Source organism: Momordica charantia, unplaced genomic scaffold (assembly GCF_013281855.1).
Source record: "Momordica charantia cultivar OHB3-1 unplaced genomic scaffold, Mcharantia_2.0 BLBB01000049.1, whole genome shotgun sequence".
NCBI lineage: Eukaryota > Viridiplantae > Streptophyta > Magnoliopsida > Cucurbitales > Cucurbitaceae > Momordica > Momordica charantia.
The window spans coordinates 19,378-46,681 of NW_028275205.1; the positions used below are offsets into that span (position 1 = coordinate 19,378).

Genomic DNA, 27,304 nt, shown 5'->3' on the forward strand with positions numbered 1-27,304 from the left:
CAGTAAGAGCGATCTGAAAGGCGCGGCATTTGATTGCGTCTGATGCCGCTTGGAAGTTCATGATGCCTTCAAAGACCTCAACATAGTCCTTGGGGTCCTTCGTCCCATCATAAGGCTTCACGGTAGGAGTTTTGAACTTCGGAGGGATTGGTGCTTCCAAAACGTCCGAGGTGAAGGGCGATTCTCCCAAGTCGCCATCGTTCAGTGAATCTTCTTTCTGCCCACATTTGGCCTTTAAGGCCTCCACGTGAGCATCGAGCTTGCCCCTCAGCTGGTCGAACTCCTCCCTTGTGATCATCCTTGCGGGATTGTGAGAGGATTCAACCTGCTGGTTGGAGCTCCTGTGTGAGCGGGATGGTGACGGCCCTTTTCGGAGAGACGAGCCTCTCTTTCTGTTGAGATGCTCACGGAGGTCTCCCCTCTGGCGAGTGTACCCCTCGCTCTCGTTGTCTTCGGGACGTTCCTCCTCGGCTAGGCCGAGGTGGGAACCCCTTTGCTCGCCTATGTCCGCGCGCGTCACTTGATTTTCAGATCGGGACCCTACGCCTGCAGCTAGCATCATTTCGTTATACATTTCCTCCATGGACCGCATTTGTGTGCGCATTGCCTCCATCTCTCTCTGGAGTACACCAAGGTTCTCGCTTGTTGGAGCCGGGGCTGGACCCCGGGCGCCTTTCTTAGAGGTCCCACCTCGGCCACGGGTGACCTTGGACGTCCTCGGGTGCGCAGGCGGTAGGGCAGGCGCGGTGATCCGTGCCGACCTGCGGAGGGGTTCTGTTGCTAGGCCGTCGTGACCCTGCCCCTCTACCGCTGCTGCTCCGACCTCCCTCTGGTGGGCATCGCTGGCCGCTAGGGTCCTCCGATCCGCCGTATTGGTCGAGTTTGCGGGTTGAGCCATTTTCGCTCGCGTAATGGTTTAAAAAGATTGGGATAACTTGGATTGTCAGTTCCCACAGACGGCGCCAAATGTTTATGCAAGGATATGCACAATAGTGTATTTCAGATTGCAGCTCAAACTCGGCCTCCGGACCGATCTGAACACTTGGGCGGACCTGCACATAAGAGTGAGCACTCCGACGATCAAGTCAGTATAGGTCGGATTCCCAGTTTAGTTCGAGGCCAGAAATCATCGTACCTGATCGTGGAGTGAAGTCTTCTACTTATGGATGGTAGTCCCGCTAATCTCGCAACGGTTACACTCGGTAATTTCGGGATCGTCGGTTACGCCCAGTAATCTCGGGACCGACGGTTATGCCCGATAATCACGCCGCTGACAGTAATTCGCATCGGCCCCCACCGAGCTTCCCGGTAGGTCGGACCTCGGCCAGGTTTACCTCGGCCCTCATACTTAGCATCTAACAACGCTAGTAGTGGTGATCTCGGTCGTCCGAGCTGGGCATGACTCATGAGTCATCTTGGAGCACCAATAGGGGTCCTCCACGTGTCCAGGGTATTCTCTTCCCCAAACATACTGCAAATGGAAGAAGACGATCTCACTGAAATTGTGTGAGTGATCAACAAGATCATGAGATTGAAGGATCCTTGCAATGTTATCTCCTTCGATAGGATTGACAGAGATGAAAATTATAGTGCCCACTTCCTTGTGCGTAGGGCTCTCGAGGTCGAGGAAAGTAATTACTAGGAGTTTGATATCCAGATTGGCTGGTCTATATAGCTACTCAGTGTTGACTTTTTGATCCTTAATCTCGGTTAATTAATTTAATTAATTAATGTTTTGATGATAACAAACACACTTAGTATTAATTGTTTTTGGTGTGTAAGAATTATTGTTATAAAACATAAATTTATTATGAGCTTCAATAATATTATATGATTTACTGATAATACATATTTTGTTTATTGATAATTTTAGTGTTTTAAAGTTTCCACAACGTAGAGCTCGATACGATGATTCCAACGAATTTTGAATTACCCAAATCGAAGCTCAAACGAAGAAATTATGATCGAAAGAAGTTGGAAGAAAAATTACCCGAGATGGATGACGTGGCAGCTGAATCAACTAAGTGGTCCAACAAAATGTTGACATGTGACATGATGTCAAAAAAAAAAGGAAAAGAAAAAAAAAACAAAGTTACCGTTGAGGTAACTTAAAAGAAAAAAAAATAATAATAAAAAGAAAAATATATATATATATATCACATCACATTAAATGCATATTTGTTTTAAAAAATATATATATATTATATTATAATATATATATATATAGCCGTTTCACACATCCATATATAATATTTTATTATTATTTTATTATTTTATTCAATTAAATCTCAATATTTGATTTTCAATCATTAAAAATCTAATGGCCCAAATTCAATTTCGATTTCAAATTTATTTTCAACTTTTCCTCACCTATTTAAACCCCACTTCCTTCAACATTTTATACAATTCATTCTCTCCCAATTTTCTCTCCAAATTTCTACATTGTTAATGTCTCTTCAAAGCTTTAATTTTTGTTCTATATTCTTGAGGGAGATTTTTTATTTGAGAGATATTTGAGCTTCCAATTTTATTTCTTTTAGCCAATTTGAGGGCTTTTATTTGTAAGAATTTTTTCTTACAAATTTGTGAGCAAATATTTGTATACCCACTCTTTGAGAGAGTTTGTAAATTCGTTCTCAAATTTTCATATCCTTTGTAAGGGTTGCTCTTGAGCCCGAAAAAGAGCGTTGTAACGGTTTGATCCTGAACCGTGGAAAGGATCGGGTTTCTTCTTGCTCCCGGAAAAAGAAGGTTTTATACCGATTTGACTCCTACCGTGGAAAGAGTCAAAGTTTCTTAATCGAATACTCAAGAGGCGCTTGGGGAGTGGAGTAGGCCGGTTATTGCCGAACCACTATAAAATTTCCTGTGTCATTTTCTCTAACCCTACTCTATTTAATTTTTGCAATTAATTTTCTTAATTACAAATTGCATAAAATTAATTGTTCGAATTTGTTATTCATATTTATGCTCAATGTTTATATTTGAATTATTTGGGTGGTGAAATTAATTAGGGTGTTTGTATTTCTAATTTATTGTTTAATTTGTGATAAAATTAATTGTTCCTAAAAAAGTTTACTTATTTGTTTAAATTTGGGCCCACCGTAGTAAAAAGTTTATAAAGTTTAATTAAACCCTATTCACCCCCCTCTAGGGTTGTCATACCGATCCAACACTCAGGATTGTTCTCTTGTTTGTTAAAGAATTTTATTTTTTTCAAAAAAGAAAAAAATTCTTGACATTTAAATTTTAAAGGTTGAAAAATATTCTAAATGGTCTATACTCCTAGTTTTTCAATAGCTACACTGCAATAGGGGATAAATTAGATGTTCAGTGATAAAAAAAACAACATGACACGTGGACCAACAAAAGAGATCGCTGCCATAAGAGACACCTCGACCATAAGAGATAGCTCGGCAATGAGAGGTACCTCGACCTCAAGAGATATAGGCAGAGGTACCTCAACCATAAGAGACACCTCGACCATGAAGTACCTCTCAGCTATAAGAGATAACTTAGTCATGAGAGATAGCTTCGCCATAAGAGGTACATCGCCCATAAACTACCTCGGCCTTAAGAGATAGCTCGACCATGAAGTATCTCACAATTTGATTCATAGCTCGGCCACATAGAGTACCTCGACCAATAGAATATAGCTTGGCCAACAAGGTTGAGCTGTATTACAAAATCACTCAATCGTCTTTCCGACAACATGCCGTGATTTATGAAACAGTCATAACAGCTCTTCTATCGCTGTCAGAAGCTCAACACCTATAAAGAGAGCCGCACGCCTCATTCTTTAGGTACGCGAAACTATTCTATCTAGAGTAATAGGTCGGATTGTGTACTGACTTGAGTATCAGAGCTTTTTACTTTCTCTATACAGGTTCCTTCGTACGTCGACCATCTAAGTTTGAGCCTTGTATAGTTGCAGGATCAAACATTAGGTTAAGAAAATTAACTACATAGATAATTAGGCTAGACAATTACGTGAGTCAATCTTCCATATTAATTCGAATCAGTCGAGAACACACTACTTCATTAAAATTTTTTAAGAAATGAAGTAATATTTGTGTTCCTGTTAATGGTAAGAATTTAAAGTCTGATTTGATAATCATTTTGTTTTTTGTTTTCTATTTTCAAAAAATATAAGCTTGTAAATGCAATTGTTTTTTTATCTAATTTTTAAAATATAAGTAAAAAAAGAAGTTTTCAAAAACTTTTTTTTTTTTAAATTTAGCTAAGAACACAAATATAATTTTAACAAAAACTTTATAACCTAAAATAGAACCACCAATTATGCACTTACCTCTCTACAGCATAGGTAAAGAATTGGAGTTCATCCAATGTACCATAGACATCATAGACATCATCTATTAGTGGAATCAATGCATTTATTTTTGTACTCATTCTTCTAACATATCCACAACCAGGTTCAAATCCAACACCTACTGTCCAAAAGAAATTTTCCATCAACCTGTCTCTTGCAAAGCCCAACTTTTCTCCAATTCCAATGCTCACCCACCAGCTTCACATGAAGAAAATAAAACAGATCATTTCGGGTGGAAAATTAAAGGAATCCTCATTCATAATTATTCTAAAATAAAAGCCATAAAATTCAAGAACAATCAACATCAAGAATCTAAATATGGAAGAAAATCAAAATCTATAAAGAGATTATAATTACCTGGAATCATTAGATAGATTGATAATGACCTGCAAGAATATGTGGTTTGTGGTCTTCCTCAACTATGCAACCCGAACCGAATATGGACAATTATCTATGTTTGATTGGGACCAAGTGACATAGTGTATTGGGACCATAACCATATATTTATATGTTAATTTTAAGGTTTCCCATAATCCCCTAAGATTAATGGGCTTCTAGTCAGTAGACCGTACCACTTAATGGAAAGTCATGGACCCTTAACAATCACTTATATGCCCGTTAAATAGCTCAAATATATGTTACCACATATGAATTAATTATTAAAATTAATTCCAACAATTTCATGATATTAAATGTTGAATGTTGAAATGGGAACATGTGTATATATGCTTTTACCTTGAAACATATTTAAGATCTTCTTGATGGATAGATTGCACGATATTGAAATCCAATTGAGCGATTTCAAGAAGGATAGGATTCATATGAGCTTTTCTCATATATATCAATGAACCACCTTGCCTCTAATCTTAACATTCTCCAATGTAATGGAAGCTCCAGAGCATGTCTAACAATGGTGGCATCAAGTTCATCATCGTCCCTACTCGACGATATAATAATGTATTTCTCTAAATAGGTGATTGCAAAACGTTTCGCTACCTTCAAAGTAGTTTCACCTTCCATTGATAAGAACGAAGCTTCGTACAAAGATAACATTCCATTTATATTTTCACATAGGCTCGGGTTGAAGTTTCCCATCTTATCTTGAAAGTGATTGAAAACATCTGCCATTAAAATAAAAATAGTTTGTTAGGAAGAAGTGCATTTGATTGGAATTGAGCATTTTTATTCCAAAAAATAATGAAAATGAAGGACCCGTTTAGTAATGTTACCGTTTCATACTTTTTAATAAATAAAAATAGAATGACATGACCCTAATCGGAACAAGAAATAAGAAACAGTTGCGAAATGTTTAGATTTATTAATAAAATTGGAAACAAAAAAACAAGAAACATGAACGTTACCAAATAGGTCTATAAAGGCTCTCTCAAGCTTATAAACTAGCATCTAACTCTTCCATAGACAACGTGGGATCATATAACCCAAGAGTCTCTCATTCTCACATGTCAAAGTTGTGGGGTTGGCGACGGGGAAGAAATGAAAGGATAAACCACAAAGATTCCGAGTGGAGAGGGAGGAAACATGAGAGAAAGTAGGGAGGAAGAAGAAAAAGTAAAAGATAAGTATTTAATGAAATAGTTAACATAATGTTAACAAAAACTATAATCAAATTAGTTTTAGAGTTTAATTTTCATAATTAAAAGTTTGATGACTAATTTTCTAGTGGTTTGTATAATTTGATATAATATTATACCTAATATAAAGATGGTGAATAATTTTTTTACCCTAAAAAAATGGAAAAAAAAACAGAAAAGCACATGATGGATACCTTGTGAAATTTTAAATCTATGTTGTCTTAAGAGTCTAAATTCTAGAGCTACTGCATACAAATCATTCTTCTTCCAATCATCGTCCATATAGCTCTGGTTATATATTCTTTCCAACATATCCTTAATCTGATTCTCAAAGTGGTACGAGATTCCAAGTCGTTGCAAAGTATCAATGAGTTCAAGTTGTTTCAAAGGATTGTCGATTATTTCGTTCATGATGACTCCTACCTCTTTCTTCAACTCATTGAAGCGCTTTGTACATTTTTCTCCCTGAAAAGGATATTAAAGCAACTACCAATTGATCAAAATTATATATACCTCCGACTTCGAGATAAAGAATATATGTCAATTACCGATGAGCTAGGTTCATATTGGCTGCAAAATTATATATATCGTAAGTAAACAACTAATACGTTTTATTTTTCCCTACCGCAAATTCACTTGTCAGCGATTGGATGAACTCATGTTAAACACGGGAGGCTGATAATTTGCAGATCGTCGAACTATGGTCTGATCAAACATTCTTGCAGCGTCGTCCTTTACGTTAACCCTGCGAGAAACCGAAGAAGGCTTCAAAGCAAAAGAAACGTGTTTGATGAAAGGGCTCATTGTGAAAAAAGCAAGAGACTGGAGAAGAGCCATTGATGGAAGATGGTGTTGGTGTGGTGTTACTGAACTGAACTTTTCTTGATGGTAGAGTAAGTTTCACATACATCATCCAAATATATAGATGTGCCAAATCTTCGTCCACATATCTCTTAGCTTAGATTTTAAATTTTTTAAATGGTCGAGGACAAAATAATGTAGAGCTTTTTCAAAAGTTGGGGACAAAAATATTGAGATATGAAAAATAGTATGTATAAGTTTAATTTCAAAAGGATAGAAAACAAAAAAATAAAATGGTTATAAAAATTGGCCATTATTTTTGTTGGAGAATAAAATATGACTTGTTATGTGAAAAGCTAGGAGAGATTGGTACGCAAGATCTTTCTCCGTAATCTAGAAACCACGACGTGATCGACCTTATAAGTTCGACCAGCTGTGACTCGTAACGTGACCGACCTTATAAGTTCGACCAGCTGTGACTCGTAATCTCGATCAAACATTTGTTGGTTGAATGAAATGTCATGTTTTGAGATAAGCAACCCGACCGTCTGTAATTGTGCAATTGATTCTCTAACAACATAATAGATCAGTTGGACGTGTTGGGATTACAAGGGATGCAAACAAAGTCCTACATTGGCTAAGGAAGAGGGTGATAAATGGTATATAAGAGAGGACAATTATCTCCATTGATATCAGACATTTTGGGTGAAACTAAAAGCAAAAAAACCTAGCTGTGTGGGAGGAATCCTCAAATACTTTTAATCCATTGTAAAAAATAAGTGAATATAGTCATTTAGAATAAATAAAATGGAGAGGTTACAAAACTTTTAAAAATCTACCGCCTTTTAATATTGTATAATTAAATACTATTAAATGAAAATTCTTTACCTTTCTTAACACTTTAGATGCAAAATTGAGTAGAATTATAATTTTAAAAGGTAAAAAAAAAAATCAAAATTAAAAAAATCACAAAAAACCTACCAAATTAAAATAGAATTTCAAAAGTAAAAAGAAAAAAAAACAAAAAATAATGAAAGATCCAAATAAAAACAAAACGCATATATAGACTAGTACTAAATTATGGGTACATAGGGTATTGAATAAAAAATTTGAAATATAATTCTAAAATGGAAAAAAAAGGGTCAAAACAAAACATACAATGAAAGATAATATTATCTAGAAAAAAGTTTCTCCTCATCCGTACTTTTATATATACTTATTCGATACCACTTGCAAATATACATATATTTTCTATTTAACTTAATTTTATAATAAGATAAATGAATGAGAAAAAAACAATAACACTAATAGTAAAATAATAACAATAATAAAAAGAAAAAAGAAAAAAAAATTAAGATGTATATATACAAACTTCATCAAGATATATATACTTTTCATACCACTTCTTTTTAACGAATATATGTTACCTTTCATATTTTTAATGTATTGATTAAAAAATGTATAAGTACTTTAATTTTTATTTTAACAATGTTATTTAACCTAATTTTGGCCTATTATTTTTTAAAAATATTTTGTTTGTTTATTAGAAATTCTAAAAAAAAATTCAAGCTAATTTAACTTAATATTATAATTAAAATTATTAAAAAAATCTTTAAATTATATTATATTATTAGAAAAGGAAGAGACAAAAAGTTATATTCCAAACTTTTTAGATATCGTACAAATTATTGTTCATAATTAATTTATTAATTTACTATTTATAATTAATTAAAACTTATTTATTTCCTACAAAAATTTTTTTTCAACCAAATCAACATGAACTTGTAATAGATCAATATATTATTATTATTTTCTAAAAAAACATTCTAAATACATGAAACATAAAGAACAATACAAAACAAGTCCCAAGGGATAGCTTGGGTGGCTTGGGCCTCAAGAAATATCCTTGAGATCTTGGATAGCTTTAACGTTACAAAACTTTTGAAATACTATTATTGATTTAATTAAAGAAAATAATTTAATTCTATGGTATGGAAAACCTTTTGTATTCTAATTTAGATCATGTATATTTATTATTATTGATAATTAATAATCAATAATTAATTTAATATTTATAATAAATTATTAATGCTATAATTTGTAAATTAATAAATTAAGGAAGGGACAAAAACGTCCAAAAATGTTTTTCTGAGATCCTCCCATTTTAATAATAATAATAATAATAAAATATGTACTATTAATTTAATTTGCACGTTGTAATTTATTATTACTTGTAAGAAACACGTGCGTTGCACGTAGAATCTTGCAGTTCTAAATTAAAGTAAAATAAATAGTGTTTTTTAAGTTTATAATATTATCATTTAAAGAAAGAAAGTTATTATATATAAATATAAATTCAAGATATGATATTGTTGTAATAAAAGAAGATGATGAAATATTAGCATGAAAAGTAGGTACAAATTTGAAGTGTAAGAAAGATAAAAAAGCACCAACGTGCAAGTTTTTTTTTTAAATGAATTAACGTTCTTAATTTATCTATAATTTTCTTGATTATAAATTATTATATTACATTTTATCTTTGTTAAATTGTGTGACGTTAAATCATTGAGTTTGTTCATTCTAGAATGAAAAAGAAAGGTAAGAGTGAGAGAAAGAGTAAACCCTAAAAGGTCCAATCTAATGATATTGAGAGGGATAAAAATTGTTTGTTTGCCCTAACTTTGTAAAAAGAATTACAACATTTCACATATATAAATCAAATGCATCAGTTTAAAAAATAAATAAATAAAAATCAAACTCATAAGCATTCTTATTATCCAAATTATGAGAATAATTGAATTTTGCTTTATCTTGATTCCATCGACCACCATCTCGACACATCGTACTCTGGAATTTCTTTCAACCTGAACAATGATAAATTTGGGGAAAGTGAACCGATGCCATCAACTCAGCTTTAATTTGGTTTCTCTTCACTATCAATTCTCCTATCGATCACCCATATGTGCATTGTTGTTGTCGTTGCTAAAGCAAGAGAGTAATTTTCATACCTTCACACCACTTGGAAAATTTTCCACTTTGTTCCATCCACCACCTCTTGATTTTTGGTTGGCATTAGAAAGAGAGGACACATATTTATATATGGAATGGAAGGGGATTAGGAAGATGAAAGGATTGGGAGAGGCTATGTATAATTGGAAGGGTGTTAGGAAGATGAAAGGATTGGGGGAGGGTATGTGGTAGATGAAAGGAGTTAAAAAAAATCAATGAGAAAGATAAAGTTAATGAAAGAATAATTAAGAAAGAGAATATTAGTAAGAGAAAATAGGGGAATTTAGAGGGATGGGATCCTGATGGAGAGAAGAGATAAATTGAGGGAGAGAAAATTTGTATTTTAATGACACAATTGCCATCAAAAGAAAAGTAAAGAGAGTTATAATGAGAGGGCAAAAATGATATATAGAAGTTTCTCCTCATTCCACCTTTTATATATACTATAGATTTTGGAAAGTATTCATAGTATTTTTTTTATATAATGATTAATAGGTTAAAAATGAAGCAAAACTCAATTTCATCTTAAATTTTATTTTACAAGAATTAAATTAAAGAATTCAAACCATGCATAAATTTATAGAATAAAAGAAAAATAATTGTATATACTTTCAACAATATGGTTAAACAACATCGAACTGAAAAATTGGAATGAATTCTACTGCAATATTTAAGAAACCTTAAAAATAAAAGAATTTTGAGTAGAGAAACTAAAAATAATAATACAAAAAGTAGAAGAAGAAACGAAGAAATGTAACTCAAATTGTTGTTAGAAATAAGTGGAGGAGAATCCTTTTATAGTTGTAAAAAAAAAAAAAGATAAAGGTAGTTTTGCAACTTTTAATATCCTATAATCAAACTATTAAATAATAATGTTAAAAATTTTCGTATTTTAAACTTTAAAATGAAAAATTAAGTGTGTTGGATGCGAATTTGGACCTGCCATGTGTCATGGTAAGAGAGGTAAGCCGATTTGACATGCGGATGGAATTAGAAATTTTCCTAAGGATTGTTCAGGTCAGCAGTTACGGTCCGAGCTAAGAGGACAGGCCGACCTGAACGAAGTCCGTAAGCGTGTCCCTTCCGAACCCGACAACGCGCCGTATTTTTAGGGTGTGTCAGAGTTCCTGTCGGGCCTAGTTTCTATAAATAGAAACCTTAGCCTTAAATGCAAGATACGCAATCCTCAGTAGACTCGGCAAGTTAGCTCGAACTAGAACTGACTTGCACGTCGGAGTGCTAACTTTGTTTTGCAGGTCACAAGAGTACTCGCAGGGAGCGCTAGGCAGTTGGCCGCAGCTCGTCTTGACCGTTTCGATCTGCTTCGTAATCGAGCTCAAACATTTGGCGCCGTCCGTGGGGACGACGCATCTAGAAGTCAGTCTCACCCTTTGCAATTTGAGCCAATGGCCCAAACCCGCTCCCAGCAGTCACGATCTCAACTTTCACCAATCCACTCTCCGATGAGGGATGCTGCCACTTCTCGTGCCCATCCTCGACTCACGTACTCTCAGGTGGCCGGAACTCCCGTCATCAAACAACAGCCTCAGGCGGGGGTGGTCAAGGAGAATGGAGGTCGGCCGGCCACATCCGATCCAGTAGCAGTCCGGGACTTCCACCTCGCCTCAGATCAGTTTCCGTCGCTACAACCTCAAAGGAACGGGTTGCCGCCCCGTGCACCTTGCCTCCGCGGTTGGAAAAGCACAGGTGCGCGCTCCGGGGCAAGTGCCGATGCAGGCGTGGACCCAGTCATGGTAGCCAACGTGATCACTGAGCTTACGGAAGTCAAGGCGAGGCTCGAGGCGGTCGAGAGAGGCAGCGAGGTGTCCGGCTCTTCCGTCTCTAGGGATCCCATTCGAGGAAAGGGACCGATGCATCCGACCCAAAGAACGGAGTATCAGTTCCAACCTCGCAGGGAGGCCCAAGCTGGAACACCCTCGCGAAAGCCATAACGGGTGAGGACAGGCAATGCCCTGGGAGCACAGGTGCGTGGCCACCTTCAGCAGGACAACCGGGTCGAGGGCCGACGCCCGAGGATCCGACCAATTCGGACTCCCCTGGCATCTTTCGATAGCTCCAATGCCCATCAGGGCCGAGGTGAAGAGATGCCAAGGCGACGAGTAGTGGCACCCGGAGATCGGGAGTATCTGGTTGACGATAAGGAGGAAAGGCCAGAGGTCGACGATCGAGAGAGGTCCTCCCACGCTGACCATTTGTTTCGGTCTAAAGTGGACCTCCTCCGAAAGTTCCCTCCTCCCAAGAAGCAACGAAGCGATGGTTGGGCTCGTCTCGGCGGGCCGACGACAACCAGAGTAGAGGCCGCCGCGATGAGAAGGCCCCTTTAGACCGACGAGGGCTGAAGATCGACAAGTTCACTCCGCTGAACGCCTCAATCGTAAAGATCTACGCGGCGGCTAAAGATACCGACCTAGAGGCGCTTTTCGCAGCCCCAGAAAGGCTCCGCGACTTCCAGGGAAACGAGACAAGCGACTTTACTGCCGATTCCACAAGGATCACGGCCACGACACTTCACGCTATTTCCACCTGAAGGAGCAGGTTGAGGATCTGATCCGGAGGGGTTATCTCAAAAAATACATCGGCTGGCGTGAAACGGCAGAACCAGAGGGGTCGGCTCGGGAGGAGAAGCGAGAGAAGTCACAACCACCGAGACGGAAGGAAGATCGTCCCGCCATTATAAATACCATCAATGGGGGCCCGAGTGGGGGACAGTCGGGGCAGAAGAGAAAAGCTCTGGCTCGGGAGGCAGCACACGAGGTTTGTACCTCGTACCCCAAGGAACCTGTGATGCCGATCTTATTCGACGACCAAGACAGGGAATGAGTGCACATGCCCCATAATGACGCCCTAGTAATCGCCCCACTCATAGATCACGTGAAGGTGAGAAGAGTTCTTATCGACAGTGGAGCGTCGGCTAATATCTTATCGTTCTCGACCTACACGGCCCTGGGGTGGGAGAGGAAGCATTTGAAGCTCAGCCCGACGCCTTTGGTCGGTTTTGCAGGGGAGTCAGTCAGCGCGGAAGGATGTGTCTCGCTCTCTGTCACCATTGGCGAGGGAGATCAACAAGTAACTAAGGTTGCAGAATTTGTTGTGATAGATCGGAGCTCTGCGTACAACGCCATAATTGGTCGGCCTTTGATTCACGATTTCCGTGCAATTCCATCCACTTATCACCAGGTCTTGAAGTACCCCACCTCGACCGGAATTGCGACAATCCTGGGTGAGCAAAAGACGTCCAGAGAATGCTACACAGCCGCGATGAAGGGAACAGCCACTTGTGCAGCGGTCACGGACGCGGCAGAGCCATGTGCCGCCGAACCAGAGCCGAGCCGCGGTACCCCAGCCGAAGGGCTAAAGCTTGTCCCCCTGTTGGGGCCAGAAAAGCAGGTCAGCGTTGCCAGCAAACTAGGGGCCGAGGTAAAAGAAGAGTTAGTCGGTTTTCTAAAAGCAAATGATGACGTATTCGCATGGTCTCATGACGACATGCCGGGCATAGACCCAAGTATAATGGTGCATAGGCTTAATATAGATCCTAGCTATAGGTCTGTGAGGCAAAAGCGTCGGCCTGTCGACGCCGAGCGAAGTAATGTAATTTGTCAAGAAGTCGAGCAGTTGCTACAAGCTGAATTCATAAGAGAAGTTCATTACCCCGCGTGGCTATCTAATGTTGTTTTAGTTAAAAAGTCAAACGGCAAGTGGCGTGTCTGTATTGACTTTACGAGCCTCAATAAGGCGTGTCCGAAAGACAGTTTTCCCCTACCTCGGATAGATCAGCTCGTCGACGCAACGGCAGGGCATGAACTCATCTCCTTCATGGATGCATACTCCGGGTACAATCAGATTCGGATGCATGCGCCCGACCAAGAGTATACCGCCTTTGTTACCGATCAAGGGCTGTATTGTTACAACGTCATGCCTTTCAGTCTGAAGAATGCCGGGGCGACCTACCAGCGAATGGTTAACATGATGTTCGCCAACCAGATCGGACGCAACATGGAGGTATATGTAGACGTCATGTTAGTAAAAAGTAGGCAAACGACCTCCCATTTAGCCGACCTGGTAGTGGCCTTCAGCGTGCTTCAGAAGTATCAGATGAAGCTCAACCCGAGCAAGTGTGCCTTCGAGGTCTCGTCGGGAAAATTCCTCGGGTTCATGGTACACGAACGTGGAATTGAAGCAAATCTGGGCAAGATAAGAGCAGTCCTCGAGATGGAAGCACCGAGGAATATTAAGCAGCTACAGAGGTTGAATGGTCGGCTGGCAGCCTTGAATCGCTTCGTATCTCGCTCTACTAACAAGTGCCACCCTTTCTTCCAAACACTAAGGAAAAAGGGTCGGTTCGAATGGACCGACGATTGCGAAGCTACACTTCGGCAGTTGAAGCAGTACCTCAACTCAGCTCCCTTGTTGTCAAAGCCGCTGCCTGGCGATGTACTCTACCTGTACCTAACAGTGTTGGAAAATGCAGTGAGCTCAGTACTTATCAGGGAGGCAGAAGGACGGTAGAGCCCTGTTTACTACACGAGCAAATCGTTGACCGAGGCCGAGGCTCGTTACCCCTGTGTTGAGAAGCAGGCCCTAGCCTTGGTAACCTCGGCGCGACGTCTACGACCATACTTCCAGGCGCACAAGATAATCGTTCTGACAAACTTCCCCTTGAGGCAGATTTTCTACAAGCCCGAAACGTCGGGTCGACTGATGAAGTGGGCCCTAGAGTTCAGTGAGCATGACATCGCCTTCGAGCCGAGAACAGCGTTGAAAGGTCAGGCAGCCGCAGACTTTGTTGCCGAGCTAACCCCACCCAGGCAAGGGGGCGATGTCCGTGACCAGTGGACACTATACGTGGATGGTTCGTCCAATGAGAAAGGTTGTGGGGCAGGCATGCTGCTCCTGGGCCCCGATGGTCTTCGCTTTGAGTACGCACTCCAGTTTAGCTTCCGAGCTTCCAACAACGAAGCCGAGTACGAGGCATTGATAAATGGACTGAAGGTCACCAGAGGGATGGGCGTGAGGCGACTTTTGATTCTCAGCGATTCCCAGCTGATTGTCAATCAGGTTACCGAGGAGTACTAAGTGAAGGAAGCTCGTATGGAGAGGTATCTGGCCAAAGCCCGAGTGCTCCTCGCCCAGTTTGAGGACTATGTGATTCGACAGGTGCCGAGGTCTGAAAACTCCAATGCCGACGCACTGGCTCGCCTAGCCTCGGCATACGAGACCGACCTACCGAGAACAGTTCCAGTTGAAATATTCGCTGAGTCGTCCATCGACCAGCCTGAGGTAATGGAGATCCAGTCAGCTCAGCCTACACGGATGGACCCGATTAAGGACTTCCTGGTCAGTGGCTCAGTCCCTGTCGATCCGAGCCAGGCCAAAAAGCTCCGACGTCAAGCTGCTCACTACTTGATGCAAGAAGGCAAGATCTTCAAGAGAGGATATTCCCTACCATTACTGCAGTGCCTCGACCCAGAGGAGGCGAGGTATGTCATGCGCGAGATTCATGAAGGGGTTTGCGGAAACCATGGAGGAGCTCGGTCCATGGCCGCGAAGGTCGTCCGCCAGGGCTACTACTGGCCGACAATTGAACGCGACACCAAGGAGTTCGCCGAAACATGCGACAAATGCCAACGCTTCGCGAGCATTTTGAGACAACCCCCGGAGATGCTGACACCGATCTCAAGCCCTTGGCCTTTCGCTCAGTGGGGGATAGATCTGATCGGCCCGCTACCGATGGGGAAGGGGCAGTTGAAGTTCGCCATAGTAGCTGTAGATTACTTCACCAAGTGGGTGGAAGCGGAACCTCTAGCGTCTATTACCGAGGCAAAGGTCGTCAGCTTTGTATGGAAGAGCATAATACGTCGGTTCGGTATACCGAACGCCATCATTACCGACAATGGAAAGCAGTTTGACGGTGCCCGGTTTAATCAATTCTATCAACAGCTCGGCATACGTCACCTCAGCTCGTCGCCTGCCCATCCGCAGTCTAACGGGCAAGTTGAAGCTATCAACAAGATCATCAACCGTGGTCTGAAGACGAGGCTGGAATCTCTGAAAGGTCGGTGGGCAGAAGAGTTACCAGAGGTATTGTGGTCTTACCGAACTACACCCCGCCGATCTACAGGTGAGACGCCATACGGCCTGGCCTTCGGGTCGGAGACTGTCGTCCCTGCGGAAGTTGGCATGCCAACGCCCCGAGTTGAGAATTTCGACGAGCAAGCCAACAGTGAAGCTCTACTCGTGAATCTTGACCTCCTCGAGGAGAAAAGATCTCACTCCCAGCTCCGGCAAGCAGAATATCAGAACCGTATGACTCGGTACTACAATGCCAGAGTAAAAGTCAGAACGTTCAAGCCTGGCGACCTCGTCCGCAAGAAGGTAATGCAGCATGTCGGAGCACTCGAGCCGAACTGGGAAGGTCCGTACAAAGTGTTGAAAACACTCCGCCCTGGAGCGTATCTGCTGTCCGACCTCAATGGGAGACAACTCCCTCACCCATGGAATGCAGAGCATTTGCGAGTTTATTATCAATGAGATGTCTGTAATCCGACGTGTAACATTTCATTCGTCAATGAAAGCCGATCTCCAATGACTTGTACAAAATTTGACTTTATTCGTTAGAGTTGTTACTACTACCAAGCTACGTCAAATGGGGGCCAAGGAAGACTACGTGGTATGACCTATGCTAAACGACCTACAATAAGTTATATTTTTTCAAACACGCGAAGCAATGGTCAGCTCGTAGGAACCTGGTTATCCTAAATACACACCTCCGAGCTGAGTTGTTCGGCTCGTAAGCCATTGTGTGGGTAAGAAATTACTAAAACTTGACAAACTCAAACGACGAGACCAAAACTAAAGCTGAGATTAAAATTTTAATCAAATTTTCTCTAAGTATTGGGACTTCAGAAAGAGTAACTCAGGTCTGAATAAAACTGCATTTCATTAAAAAGAAAAAGCTTGATGGAGAGCCGAGGTATATATGCCTCGGCTCAGTACACTGTTCTAATTTAAAAAAGAAGGATGAAGAAAAGAAGCGACAGAAGAAGGGGACGATCTACTCCTGAGGATGGTTGGCAGGCTTGCTGGACCCTGTTTCGGCACCAGCAGCCTCAGCCTCTTTACTGGCCTCGGCAGGGCGGTCCACCCAAATGGACTCGTATTCTTGCTCGACAGCGGCGATGGCATCCTTCGAGCAAGCGGTGTCGAGCCTGTTGACGGCATAGTAGAAGCCCTTGTCTGCCATGTCGCGAGCTAGGCCGTCGAACTCGGGGAATTCTTTGATTTTCTTCTCCAAGTAGGCCCAGTTCGCCAGATTCTGCCGAGCCTCATTCCAGCCCTTCTCCGCAGTCTCGGCTCGACCCCGAGCGTTCTTCAGGTCGGTACAAGCTTGGGCTATTAGGGCTTGCGACCTGTCGGCCTCAGCTTGCTTCTCAACTCGAGCCTGGCCAACCTCGGCCTCGAGCTCGGCGATCCGCTGCTCGTAGGAGGCGTTCGTTTCCTCTTCCTTCAAGTCACGCCCTCCGAGCTCCAAGCTCATCATCGATGCCGAGAGGCAGGCGTGGTAGTGCAGCTGTAAAAGTTCGAGGTTAGATCAAAAGAAATAAGGGAAAGGAAGAGTAGATGCGAGCTCACATCTGCAGCAAGAGCTATGGTCTTCCTCACCGCCTCCACCGGGTCCTCGGGCACCCGGGCAGCTCGTTCCACTCGGCTAGAGCTGGAGGACCTCACCTTCGTCGCAACCTCATGGATGCTGAGGCGGGAAAATGCGAGCTTGAAGGGGAGCGGGAGCTCGTCGCAGTGCTGCCGCCTTTGTTGAGACCCATCCTCCGAGCCGACCACAATAGGAGGAGGTGGAGATTTGGAGTTGACCTCCTCGGAGGGAAGTGTTTCCCTTGCCCGCTTCTTCCTCATCAGCAGGGTGGCCGATCCCTCGCCCCCAGCGACAGTCTGCAAGGGCTGAGCTTGGAGGGCTTGAAGCTTGACCAAATTCTCTAGCCCGAGAGCCGGGACGACGGTACTACTCGTGCGACGACGGACTTGAGGAGGCGTAGGTGGAGCAGTCGAAGCCGAGGCCCGCTACCGCTTAGTACTGGTGAGCGCGAGGAATTTGGAGGCCATCTCTGCAAAAAAGACGAGGTTAGTCGAGAGATTCCCAGTGAATGAGCTAAGGTGCCGAGAAGAAATTACCTTCAGGAGCTTTCCTCTTTTACGAGCTGCGCTGACGAGGTTTGGGAAGTTTCTTGAGCTCGTCTGGATAGTCGTGAAGACTGAGGCTGCAAGAGAAGAGGTGGGAGTTGAAAACTAGCGCTTCACCCCACAGCGCGTACTTCAATCTCCGACCCTAGGCTCGCTTGATAATCTCCCAGGACTTGTTGTTAATCCTCGAAACGGGGGATGGCAGAGCTGCAAAACAAGACAACGTCAGCAACGAGGTTACTCAAGTTAAGACAAAAGGAAGAAACCCCCCCAGCTCGCACCTAGGACACTCACCTACATCACCGAACTCTACTGGGACTTGGCAGGCCAGCTCACCCTCTCTGTCCCTCAGAAGCCACTCGCTAGAGACGAGGAACCAACACTCCTTCCAATTTTTGTTGGAGGAGGGGTTCCTAATCAGCTAACCTACATTCCGCTGGGCTGAGAGGTAGTACCGACCCTTCCCCTCGTTAGAGGCTTTGACGGTGTGGGTCGCTAGGAGCTGATCTACCGAGAGCCTGCCTCATCCTCGTCCCGAGGACCCACCACAGAACGTAGGCCCCAAGCACGGTAGACACCCGTTAGGGGAGAGCTGGGCTGGGGCGAGGTTAACCACGCTAAGGAACCTCTGGATGAAAGGATGAAGCGGAAGTCTGACCCCCCTATGAAACATTTGGGGGGTAGAAACTGACGAAGCCGGAGGAGGGTCGTCGAGGTTTTCCCTGATGTTAGGCACCCTAAGCTCTATACAGTTGGGGATCGAGTAAGTTTTGCGGAGCTTGGCTAACCTACCTACCGAGCAAGATGAGGGGGGAAGCTCGATTGCCGGACCAGGGTTAGGGTTTCCCGAGGTAGAAGCTATATTGGGGTTTGCCGAGCTATCCTCGACGTAAGGGTTCCCTGAGGTAGAAGCTAAGGTCGGATCTCCTAAAACGTCGTCTGAACTAGAGGAACTAGACGACCTAGACGACGAATCCCTAGACGAGCTACTCATCGCCAGACCTAACTGGGAAGACTTAAAAGAACTACCTAAAGAGAAGGAGAAAGTACCTGACTTGGAAACGGCCGATGTACACGAAAACTCAAAAGTGAAAAGTAAAAGATGAAAAGTCAAAAACTTTCGCCTTTTATAGGGCAGCCCGGAAGCACGAGAGCCGTCCGATCAAGGAAGGATCAACGGACAAGATTTGTCCACGCCAGGCGATCCCCCATGACGACGTTTGGGTTCTCGAAGCAGAAGCTAGGGCTGACGCATCCATGACGCCACACATGAACGCGTGGATTCGACCCATCTTCAGATTAGCTCGGACTACTTCGCCGAGCCGACCTCCGCCACGCCGAAGTGGGGGCCAATGTTGGATGCGAATTTGGACCTGCCACGTGTCATGGTAAGAGAGGTAAGTCGATTTGATGTGCGGATGGAATTAGAAATTTTCCTAAGGATTGTTCAGGTCAGCAGTTACGGTCCGAGCTAAGAGGACGGGCCGACCTGAACGAAGTCCGTAAGCGTGTCTCTTTCGAACCCGACAACGCGCCGTATTTTTAGGGTGTGTCAGAGTTCCTGTCGGGCCCAATTTCTATAAATAGAAACCTTAGCCTTAAATGCAAGCTACGCAATCCTCAGTAGGCTCGGCAAGTTAGCTCGGACTAGAACTGACTTGCACGTCGGAGTATTAACTTTGTTTTGCAGGTCACAGAGTACTCGCAGGGAGCGCTGGGCAGTTGGTCGCAGCTCGTCTTGACCGTTCCGATCTGCTTCGTAATCGAGCTCAGCGACTTCGAGCTCAAACAAAGTGAATAAATAGAATTGCAGAAGACAAATAATAATTGTAAATACAAGTGTTAAAAAAAAAAAAGAAAAAAAAAAACCCTCATGAATTCAGAGTTGGCCGGAACACACTAAATAGGCATACCTGGTATTTTATAAAAAGTGAAACTTTCATATCTAGACCCTAACATGGAAAATTGAGGGAATGCAAATAGAGTTGAAAACAAAAAACATGAATTTCAATGTTTGGTTCCCATTTTCAAAACGGGTAGGATTTGTTAAGATAAACTCACGTTTGTTTCACACTTTTATAAACTCAGATTTGCTGCAGTAAATAATATTCCACCCCTATATTTGCTACAGTAAATATTATTTCACTTCCCATTTGCTACAGTACTTACCCATACTCCCAAAGTTGCTACCGTTTATATTTTCTTTATTTTATTTTCTAAAATGTATTAATTTTTTTAATTAAATATATTAAATAAATGAGAAAATTAATTAATTATAATTTTAATTATAAATAAGTAAATCAATTTAATTAAAATTACATGTAATAAATAATTAATTATTTATTCGTACCTTTCGCTCAATGAAAAATGGGTCAGATTCTAGAGGATCAAACCTATAGGACTTAAGGAATGATGGAAGGGAATAAAAAAAGAAAAAAAGAGAGGGAAAAATAAGTAAATAAAAATGACGTAGAAGAGCCCAAATTCCAAATGAATGAAAACATGACTGAATTGGTCCCGGTCACTCTTCGGGACGGAATGGAAGAAGGGAGGAGATTCTCGAACGAGGAAAAGGATCCAATGACTTCGAAAGAATTGAACGAGGAGCCCTATGAGGTGAAAATCTAGACAATTTTTTTCTAGTTTTTTTGTCCAAATGATCCAAGAAAATTTTTTTTTTCTTGTTCTTGGTATCTCTTTCTAGCTGTTTTTTTTTTTTCGTTTTTTATAGTGGTTCATTTTGTTTCTACCATTTTATTAACTTTTTGTTATCACTATCACAGACGTTATAATTTTGTAAATTGTTTATTTTAATTTATATCTAGTTAATAGTTTTTAATAGGTATTATTTAAAAGATTTTAACTTTGTAATAAAATGTAATTTTCAAATAAAAATAAGTGAAATTTTATAGTAATGTTGATGATAATTAACTAATCAATCTTTTTAGAATAATTAAGTAATCAAATTTACTTAAGATAGTAAATAGTGAAAAATTAAATAAATTGTTGATAACATTTGTCGCAACGTCATCGCGACGCGAAGCGGTTGACGTCATCCCCTGAAGGGTCCTCTCTTGAAATAAGAGTTTGGAGTCGCCACCAATCATCCACGAGGTGTGATTGGTCATCTATTTAAAAAAAACTTGGTTTACGAAAATAGAATTTTTGGTTTGGGAGTCGACTGAGGTTATGGAAGGTATTAGTACCCTATGACACCCATTCAAAAATGGTACCACATTTTTGTAAAAGTTATCCTATTATTTTATTTGGTCCAAAAAGAAAAAATTGTATTTTAATTGAAATGTCATACGTTATATTAATTCACACCTTCTTATAAAATATGAATTAATAGGTATGAGTGACACGAAAGTGATTAGAGAAATTTTGGATTATGAAATATCAATACTCACATCTCTTACCGCCATTCCAACACCCAATAGTGGAACTTAGTTTTCTTTAAAAAAAAAAACAAATTCTTTTATTTTCAAACTTCATTTTAAAAACCAAACCTTTTCACTTACTTTGCAATTTAAAATTCATTTTATTTTAAAAAATCTTTTACACTTTGTATTTTCTAAAACTTTATTTCGAAACAAATTCATCTCTTTTAAAACTCAATTTTCATTTACCTTCGCTTTAAAAAATAACTCTTTTATTTTTCATAAAAAAAATTTATTTGCAAAATCAGTTACTTTCTTTTACAAAAATTTATTTAAATCTTATTAAAAGGTTTTTCTTTTTTTCTTTTTAAAAAAGAAACTTGTTTTATTTATTTTAAAAAGAAATACATTTTTTTTTCTTTATTAAAAGAAACTTCTTTTTCTTTCTTAAAAAAAAAAAAAAACTTCAAAACGTCACCCACCTTAGTCACTCATGGCTGGAAGGATGGAGGTCGCCAGAGTTTGTGTAGGGCTGCTCAGAAAATGCATCATCGAGTCCTATCGTTGGAGGTCGTCGTCTGGTCCTTCCACCGTCGGGACTCGTGAGAAGGTAAGATAGAAAGGGGAAGACAAATGATGGTGGTGGGGTTGTGGAGAGATGATTCTCCTCCCTTTGGCCCTTCACAGCTGTTTTTTTTTTTTTTATTTGGTTATGGAAAGGGAAGTCCCCCTACCAATGCTATGATCAAATTCAAGACCAATATGGAATAAGTGTCCCAACCACAATAGTGGAAAAAAAAGTTTTGTTTTAATGGTTTGATAAAAAAAAATAAAGAACAAAAGAAATATATACGATGGAAGAGCTTTCCCCACTTAAAGTATGGAAAAAAGAATGGGTTTTGAGCCTATGGAGCTTGATGAAGAAAACTATGGAGCTTTATATAGGTAAAAAAGGTAGTTTTAGGGGTCCAAAACTAAATTTAGAGATAAAAAATAAGAGAATTAAACTACCTGTGTATGACGCTTGACTAAGAAATTTTCAAAATTACAAATATTTAATTAATCAACTTTGACCCACTTAAAAAATAAATAAAACTCACTTGAAAATAAAAACTTTCAATTTAAAGATATGCACAAATGTTTATGCACGGATATGTACAACAGTGTCTTTCTGATTGTAGCTCGAACCTCCCCTCTCTGACCGATCTGAATACTTGGGCGGACCTGCACAAAAGGTGAGCACTCCGACGATCAAGTCAGTATAGGTCGGATTCCCAGTTTAGTTCGAGGTCAGAAATCGTCGTACCTGATCGTGGAGTGAGGTCCTCTACTTATGGGTGGTAGTCCCGCTAATCTCGCGACGGTTACACCGGTAATCTCGGGACCGTCGGTTACACCCGGTAATCTTGGACCAACGGTTACACCTGATAATCACGCCGCTGACAGTAGCTCACATCATCGGCCCCCACCGAGCTTCCCGGTAGGTCGGACCTCGCCAGGTTCACCTCGGCCCTCATACTTAGCATTTGTCAACGCTAGTGGTGGTGATCTCGGCGGTCCGAGCTGGGGCATGACTCATGGGTCATCTTTGAGCACTAATAGGGGTCCTCCACGTGTCCAGGGTATTCTTTTCCCCAAACAGTTTTCTTTTCTCAAAAAAACAAAATCAATTTATTTTTATGTAATGCTTTAGTTATTTTCTTTATTTCTCTTTAAAAACAATAATAAAATCAACCTTTTTTTAATAAAAAAATAATAATAAAATTAAAAGAAAATTAAAATTAAAATTAAATAAAATTTTAGCCGGACCAACAGTGTCTACAGCTTGTCCCCCTTTGTATCCTTGCATAACTAAAAGGGTAGACAAAGGCAAAACGGCAAAGTATTGGGAAGGCGAAAATTTTAGTCATAGAAGGTAAGATAGAGATGGATCCAGCTTGACATTAGGTAGGATCTCAACATGCAAAGGACATGTACTTGACACAGGCTTCGACCTCGATCTTGGATCAGGTTTGATTTAACCGAAATATAAAATGCAACGGGCCTATCTCTAACATAGGCTTCAACCTCTCGACTTGGATCAGGTTCGAGTTAACCGAAAGAGAAATGCAACAAACCTGACTTTAACACAGGCTTCGACCTCGACTTGGATCAGGTTCGATTAACCGAAAGATAGAATGCAACAGGCCTGACTTTAACACAAGCTTCGACCTTGACTTGGATCGGGTTCGATTTAACCGAAAGAGAAAATGCAACGAACCTGGCTTTAACACAGGCTTCGACCTCGACTTGGATCAAGTTCGATTTTACCGAAGATAAAAATTAAACGGACCTGGCTTTAAACACAGGCTTCGACCTGAACTTGGATCGAGTTCGATTTAACCGAAGATAATGTTTGATCAAAAAAATGACCAAGCTTGTGAACTTGGCTTGGACAGAAGGATGACCTTGAGGATGAGCTTAAACGTGTTGAGCAAGAGACCTGCAAGAGAAAACACTTGAACACCCAAGTCAGGAAGAATTCGAGTTGTTTCAAGAGAAAATACAATTTTCGCACACCTTGGATAGAAGCAAATAGTTTCTATATATCGACAAGGTCTCCGATAGGATTCCCAACAAGGCTTCAACGCGCTCCAAGCGTGAATCACGGCGTGCTGCCATGGAGTTTGTCGAAATATGTGGCTGAACAAGATGCGTCCGGTTAAACAAAGAATGAGAACGAGACCAAAGAAATCTTGGTCGACTCGGCCATAACGGGCGTCGGCTCGGTAGATAGTCGAAATACCTAGGTGATAAAACTTGGCTTCGCAAACTTAAAGCCACGCGTGTTTTTCTTTTCCAATAAGGATGTGTCATGTGTGAATCCAACAGATAATGTAATTTCCTGAAAAAAGCTGAAGTTATTTGATTTATTAGGAAGTTCTCGACCCGAGTGCAAGGTTTAAAAATCCTTTTAAACTTGCTAAGTGCATGAGATATGCACTTGACACATGACGATAAGACTAACAAAAATCACGTATTCATGTAAATGCGAACTTCCAATGGTAGTATGCGGTACTTATCGTAAATGATGTTTACAAGAATGATAGGTGCATTTGTAAATGTGCATTGCCTCAATGTCATGATTGATAAGCAGAGATGATTTTTCTTAATTAACTTTGCAGAGTGAGAATGCACTTGATAATGTATATATCATATACTCTATTTTTGCCTTGGCTTAAACCAATTATTTGACTTTGAATGCATGATAAAACCATGCAATTAACAATGTATATATACTCTATTTTGCTTTTGGCTTAAACCAATTATTTGACTGTGAGTGCCTGCTATAAATGATGCAATAATGTATATGTCTTCTAAAAGCTAGATGGTTGCACAATGTATGCATGATACTTTTTTTTTTCTCTCAAACAAGGGGATGTGACTATGAATGCACAATGCATACTTATTCATATCCATATTTAATTTGGCACAATAATGAATGTAACTCCAAATGCATAGCGCATATGCTAGCGCTAGATAAATGCATGATATTCATATTTTCAATATTTAACTGTGATATGAAAATAATTTATTTTTTGAAGAATATATATGCAAGTAATGTGAATTCCTGATTTTGAAATATAGTTGAGAGAATAAAAAGTTTTTCCATATTTGGTGAAGATAATGTCATTTGTCTACTCTCATCCCCCTTATTAGCAAATATTTAGCAAATAATCAAATGAGGAAAAAAAAGTAATGTCTACATTAGAGGATATTTGTCAACTCTTTTTCTTTTTCTTTTTGCTTTTGTTTTGTTTTGTTTTTTGTTTTTTTTTTTAATGAATGCATTCACTTGATAAGAGATATATACATCAAGGTAATTTCTCAACCATATCATGTTTGGTGGGGGATTATTTTCTAGATGTATCTTATGTGCTAGTTCAGAGAACTATCAAAGGCTACTTATTAGCATTGTGCATCTCGTTTGATTAAACTGCTTCATAAATTCAGCCTTGTAATTGACAAGAATGCTGGATACAATAAAATGGATTTGGCTTTATGAACAAACGATGATGGAAATCATGATTTTCCATCAAGCTTAACTATAAGAAAAATCAACGAGCTTCCTTTTTAAAGAAAATGAGACCAAGAGTTCAAAGATATTTTGTCAAATCTCTTGAACATAAGAGATTGGAAATTTTTTGAAGGTTTTGTAAGAGATTGTGATCAAGTGAATAGAAGAGTAAAAAAAAAAATGATCCAGTTCTTTGGATAAGTAACCTTGAGAATTGGTTGCGTAACTCCAAGAGTTCATCTCATCTCGTGTATCTCAATCCTTTTTGATTAGCTCAAGATTTTTGAAAAAATCTTCTTTCTCGCCTTTAGCTTCACTTTATGGCCATGTTTCTACAACCCACTTTTTGCATGTAAGGCTTCTTTTTAATCTTGTCTTCCAAGTGTAGATCTTCATGGGAGTATTTTTGTTACAGTTCACTTTTTGAATGTAAATGACCTCTCTTTCTATCATTCAACTTCAAAGTGTAGTTTTCTATGGAAATGTTGTCTGACAATCCACTTTGTGAAGTGAAGGATCTCATAAAATCGAAAGATTTCCTGTGAGAAAAATGAGACCTTCTTAGTCTGAAGACGATCTTTGTTTCAAAGTTTTATATAATGCAATTACAGTTTTACCCCGATGTATCATGACTTGACTTTGCCCCAGTTTGAAAATTAAGAGGACCTTAAAGCCTTTGAAACTGTTATTGTTGATCTATGTCAATTGCACCAATCATTGAACTAAAGAATTGTCATGACCTTAAACAAAACATTTTTTCTTATCTTTCTTTTATCTTTTATCTTTTTTTTTTGCCAGACATAATCTTTGTTACAAAAAAAAAAATGGTGCAGTCACATATAAAAAAATAAAAATTAAAAAGAAAAATTGATCCTACGTCATCTTTTTTGCGACTCTAACTGCTCTCTCCAAATTATTCATGTGCTGCTGCTCCAATAACATGATGAAACTGTTCTCAAACGAAAGTCATTAGGAGATTGAGATCTTGAGACTATTTGTCAAGTTGTTAACTTCCCAATTCTCAAAACTACTATCCTCAGTCTTGGAATCACTTTTTACTCAAAAGAAGAGAAGAGACAAAGAATTGGGCTAGGAGAACAAAATAGAAAGTCAAAGAAGAAAGTCAAAGTAGAGAAAGTTTTTAGCACTACAAGTACCAATTTATGAAGTAGTCAATCATAAGAGCCCATGTTATTTTATTACCTTCAAAGTTCTCAGGGTAATACTAAGTGGATAATTTTGAATGTTTACCACCATTAGATGTGGCTGACTTAGCAAAAGACTTTTATGGTAAGTAGGCAAATATGGATATTCATCACAAAATTGTATGTGACAAGCTGAGCAAACGATTTTTGTGCAGTAAACAGTCAACTCTCGATTTTTACCGTATATACCACATATCTAATAAGTTAGCACAAATGGTTAGGCTCAAAACGGGCTATGCTCAAAGTCTTATAGGGAGTGAGTAATTTTGGATGCTCAGCTCAAAAAGGCATTCTTGCCCTATCATGGAAATTTAGTGTTTACTGGTTTTCATACATGAGAAGAAATAGGGACGCCAACATAAAGCTGCTTTAAGTTAGGGTTTAGCCCGAGAAGAAAGTTTGGAAAAGTTATCTTTCAAAAAGAAAAGTAGAATGGCTGCGACTTGAAAAGGTTTTTATATCTCGTTGAGAACTTTGAAGACATTCATTTTTTCCCCATTTTTTTCATTTTTTTTCAATTTTTTCCCACTTTTTTTTTTTGGTGTTTCCTCTAAGTGACTTACTATGGTTGACTTATGATTATTGCTAAAGTCTCAACTAACAAGAATGATAAGAGTAGACCATATTAAAATTATTATTGAAAATTTCAAAAGATGTAATTTCCCTATTTATCGAGAGCATTTTCAAAGAAAACAGTTTTTTTTTTTCTCTTTTTC

General features: G+C 39.9%; 1 pseudogene across 1 annotated transcript; it reads right to left on the reverse strand.

Moving 5' to 3' along the window:
• Nucleotides 1-4,305: 4,305 nt before the first annotated feature.
• Nucleotides 4,306-6,759, reverse strand: LOC148207852 (terpene synthase 10-like; annotated as a pseudogene). Its single transcript, XR_015787618.1, has 4 exons — nucleotides 6,592-6,759; nucleotides 6,117-6,387; nucleotides 5,066-5,451; nucleotides 4,306-4,528 (listed from the first exon to the last, which is right to left on the reverse strand). The product of XR_015787618.1 is annotated as a terpene synthase 10-like (transcript).
• Between the last annotated feature and the right edge of the window lie 20,545 nt (nucleotides 6,760-27,304).